A 4682-nucleotide genomic window follows, 5' to 3' on the forward strand; every position below is an offset into this window, starting at 1 on the left:
GGATCACGAGGTCAGGAGTTCGAGACCAACCTGACCAACATGGTGAAACCCTGTCTCTACTAAAAATACAAAAAAAAAAAAAAAAAAAATTAGCTAGGCAGCTAGGCGTGGTGGCGCACGCCTGTAATCCCAGCTACTCAGGAAGCTGAGGCAGGAGAATCGCTTGAACCCAGGAGGCAGAGGTTGCAGTGAGCCAAGATCACGTCACTGCACTCCATCCTGGGAGACAGAGCGAGACTCTGTCTCAAAAAATAAAATTAAATCAAATTAAAAATGTAGTTTGGAGCAGTTTTTCAGATGGGAGATCATTGACCATGGTTATTTCTAGAACACAGGGCCAACAGAGGGAAAGCCGAGAGGGCCACAGAAAAGATGGTAGATGCGGGGTGTGGGAATGGGATCCAGGGGCAGGTGGAGAGGTCCACCTTTGGACAGACAGGACTAGCCAAAAAGGGAGAGCATTCTGTGGGTGCAGAATGTGAGGAGACAGGAAACTGAGGGAGTACTCCAATAACTGAGGTGTGGGAGAGAGGCGGTGTGGAGGGTTGGCATGGGCATGGAAGGGGGAGAAAGGGACAGTTTGAAATAGTCACTCAGAAGAAGGAAAGACAAAGCTGACATTTAGGTGACCTCTCATCGTTCATTTATTCATTTAGCAAATATTTTCTGGATGTCCCTTATGGCATATGGCACTATGCCAAGAATGGAACTCAAACAAAACACAGCTCCTAAAAGCAAAGGGCTGGAAATCTAGGCCGGGCGCGGTGGTTCACGCCTATAATCCCAGCACTTCGGGAAGCTGAGGCAGGCAGATAACCTGAGGTCAGGAGTTCGAGGCCAGCTGGTCAACATGACGAAACCCCATCTCTACTAAAAATGCAAAAATTGACTGGGCATGGTGGCTCACGCCTGTAATCCCAGCACTTTGGGAGGCTAAGGCGGGCGGATCACGAGGTCAAGAGATTGAGACCATTCTGGCCAACATGGTGAAACCCCGTTTCTACTAAAAATACAAAAATTAGCTGGATGTGGTGGTGCACGCCTGTAGTCCCAGCTACTCAGGAGGCTGAGGCAGGAGAATCGCTTGAACCCAGGAGGCAGAGGTTGCAGTGAGCCAAGATCGCACTACCGTACTCCAGCCTAGTGACAAAGCGAGATTCTGTCTCAAAAACAAAATACAAAAATTAGCCGGGAGTGGTGGCACATGCCTGTAATGCCAGCTACTTGGGAGGCTGAGGCACTAGAATCACTTGAACCCGGGAGATGGAGGTTGCAGTAAGCCAAGATCGCACCACTGCACTCCACCCTGGGAGACATAGGGAGACTTCGTCTCAAAAAAAAAAAAAAGAATTAAAAAAAAAAGGAAAATAAAAGAAAAAAAGAAAGAAAGAAAAAAAAAGAACTGACAGCCAGGTGCAGTAGCTCACGCCTGTAATCCCAGAACTTTGGGAGGCCGAGGCAGGTAGATCACCTGAGGTCAGGAGTTTGAGACCAGCCTGGCAAACATGTCCTCTAGGCTTCCCTGCCTCTTCCAGCTTCATACTACAGCACAAGATCTAAGAACACTGGAGCTTCCTGAAGCAACTAAGCCAGACACCCCAGGGTTGGTGAGCTGGTCAAAGTGTGGTCATCTGTGGTCACTATCCTCTGCCCATTCATCCAAAGCTGTCTTCCTGGCCTGTGTTGAGAAGCAAGGCAAGGTTAGTCCTCATGCATAAGCCACCTGTTAACAGGCCACCTCCTCAGTGCCATGTCAAGGGGGCCCATCCCCAGTGTATCCCCAGCAATGAAGCTGCAGTCCCCATGCTCTATTGTCAGCCCTTGGCAGCCTGCTTTGCCACACACATATGATGGCTTTTGCGGTGGCAGTCATCCTGCTCAAACTGCCACAACAAACCCTTTGTTATACCTAAACCAAAGCTCTGGGAAAAGGGAGAGTAGCTGTGGGTGATGCCTGGAGCTGGTATGGGCGGAGGCAAGGTCCCAATCTCAGGCAAAGTTCCAATCTCAGAGGGGTTGGATAACCTCAGGAGCCATTTGGCCAAACTGGGCACATATCTGATGTCAGTAACAGGTACCCCTGGGGTCTTTCCAGGGAGTGAAGGAGGCAAGCTGGAAACTCAGCTTCAAAGCATGAGATGCTTTGTGGGCTCTGATATCCGTGCTACACTAAGTGTGATCTTGGCAAATCACTTCATCTCTCAAAGCCACAGTATCCTTATTCTGTTCAATGGTGCTTACCCTCTTAAAGATGTTAGAAGGGGTAAATGAAAGCTTGTACAAAAAGCTCTTAGCACACTGGTCAGTTATGCAGTAAATTCTCAGAAGACATTAGCAATTATTTTCTGAGCACAGAGATATTGAATGGACTGGAGACGGAGATGTTCAGAGGAGCGAGCTGCAGCTGGGAGAGGCTGCAGAAGGTGGTCGGGCTGGTCTGGGGAAGGAATCTCATTTTCTCCTTCTTCTTGCGAAGAGCACAGACCACAACTAAACGATAATGCAGTCAGCAGCTGTCTCTAATGGGGAGGGGATCTGTGAGGACAGAGGAAAGAAGCCTCACTTTAAAAAGGATTGAGTGGGGAGAACGCGGCAGGAAAGAGCTCAACAAAAACCAACATGGAAACCCAGCAGCTAGGCAGCTGGCGAGGGAATGTCAAACCCAGCAAGAACTACCATAATGCACAGTGTAGGAGGTTCCCCTGGCCCAGGCCGCTTGGAAATAGGAGCCAAGACTCCTGGAAGGGCAAACCCCAGGGCAGCTGCCCTCCTTGTAGGGGGTAGAAGACGTGCCCCACCCTACCCACTCCAGCAGCAAGACTTCTTTAGAACTTGGCTCTAGGGAGGAAGCTCCCTTGTGACCAAAAAGTTGAATGCAATTCCACTCATCCAACAGGGAAGTACTAGACGGAGACAGAGATGGGAGGTGGAACTGAAGCAAGCTACTCCCTGCCCTTTGGGAAGCTTCCAGATTAGAGGGAAGAGGGCAAACTGCGGGAGGCTGCTACTGTGTGGCTGGCAGCATGATGAAGTGGAAAAGCACGTGAGTTCTGGGGCCAGAAGCCCTGAATTTAAATCCTGGCCCCACCACTCACTGCCTGAGCCATCTTGAGCAAATAAATCACTTGAATGATATCTCCGTGTCCTCCTCCATAAGACGGAGGAAGTGATGATATCTGCCGCCCAGGGTTGTGGCGAGGATCAAATGAGATGTTAGTTATTGTTCAAGGGTAAAGGGGAGGCCCAGGAAATCGTTATAGGGCTGAAGGAGGGAGATGGTATCTGTACTGGAGTATTGGGGAGGGGCTCATGGGGGAGGTGGCACTTGACATGGGCCTTGAAGGGCACTTAACAGGTCTTCCATAGGCAGGACAGGGAGGGGACGTACTCCAGGCAATGGGGACAGTCTGAGCAAAGGGCAGGGCAGCTATGACACAGCTGTCTCCCTTTGTAGCCCATTCTCTACCTCTGTGAGTCTGATCCCTCCCACCTTCCCACACTCACAGTCACAGCTTCAGTGAAAAGAAAGATACAGACTAGATTAGACATCTGATGCACAGGGCAATGGGGTCTGGGAGGAAAGAATGTCGTTCAGCTGGAGCTATCCAAGGAGACTTCCTGGAACAGGGGGCTTTTACGCAAAGCCTCAGAATTTGAAGTACATCAATAGGAGATTTCAGACAGAGGGGACAACCTAAATGATACTGTACAGGCCTGATGCAAGTTCCCAGAATAAGGAGCATAAATGAGTGGGAGAAAACGGACAAGACTGGGCTGCAGGATGGGGGAAGATCAAGGCAGGCCTTGAGTGCCAGGCTAAAGTACAGGCATGAGGAAGCTATGAAATACCACGGGAGAAGAGTAGATGCTATGGCCAGAAAGATGAGTCTGGGGCCATGAAGAGGAGGTGTTCCATCAGAGAAGTTCACCAGGGCCTCACTGTAATCCAGATGGAGGGTTCACCTGACCAACACTGCAAGGACAAGAGGAGGTGAGGCAAGGAGGAACCATAGGATTTGGAGGGAAAGAAGACGGGGAGTCCAAGATGGACCCCAGGGAGAACTCCAGTCTTTCCTTTTGGAGTTGGCTTCTCCCCTATCTCATCAGCCTCTCCTGACCCGCAGGTTGATTAAATCAGGGAGACCCTGGCCCTGAAGCCTCAGTAATTCAGGTCCTAGCAGGCCTCCCTGCCTTGAGGAGACACCACCCCCATCTGGGGCCCTCTCCAGGCACGGTCCAGAAGAGCTCTAGGTCTGAAGGTAGTGTTACCCACCATCGGGTCCATTCCCAAATTCAAGGTATCCCTGGATATGTTCCCTCTCCTGTGCCCCTTCCCTAAACCCAGCTGGGTCTAAATTCCGGTGGCGCCGACGGGGTTAATGTTGGCTCCTGTCACCGCCTCTGCACGCCCCCGCTCCAAACCTGCCAGCTGCAGCGGCGAATGCCGAAGCCGAAAGCGAGGGACCAGGCAGCCGTGGGGGTGGAGGGGACACATCGCAGCAGCTGAGTGACAGGCAGCGGGGTGATGATTGGCAGCTGCCGAGCGGCCTGGACTGGGACGGGGACGCGGGCGCAGAGGTGGCCCCAGGAGGCCCCCATACTCAGGGTCTTGCGCCCTGAGCTAGGTTCGTGCCCGCAGTGGGCTGGGCCGGGCTCGCTCCCTCCGTGCCCTGAGCGGGCGG

Source organism: Mandrillus leucophaeus, unplaced genomic scaffold (assembly GCF_000951045.1).
Source record: "Mandrillus leucophaeus isolate KB7577 unplaced genomic scaffold, Mleu.le_1.0 Scaffold66, whole genome shotgun sequence".
Lineage (NCBI taxonomy): Eukaryota > Metazoa > Chordata > Mammalia > Primates > Cercopithecidae > Mandrillus > Mandrillus leucophaeus.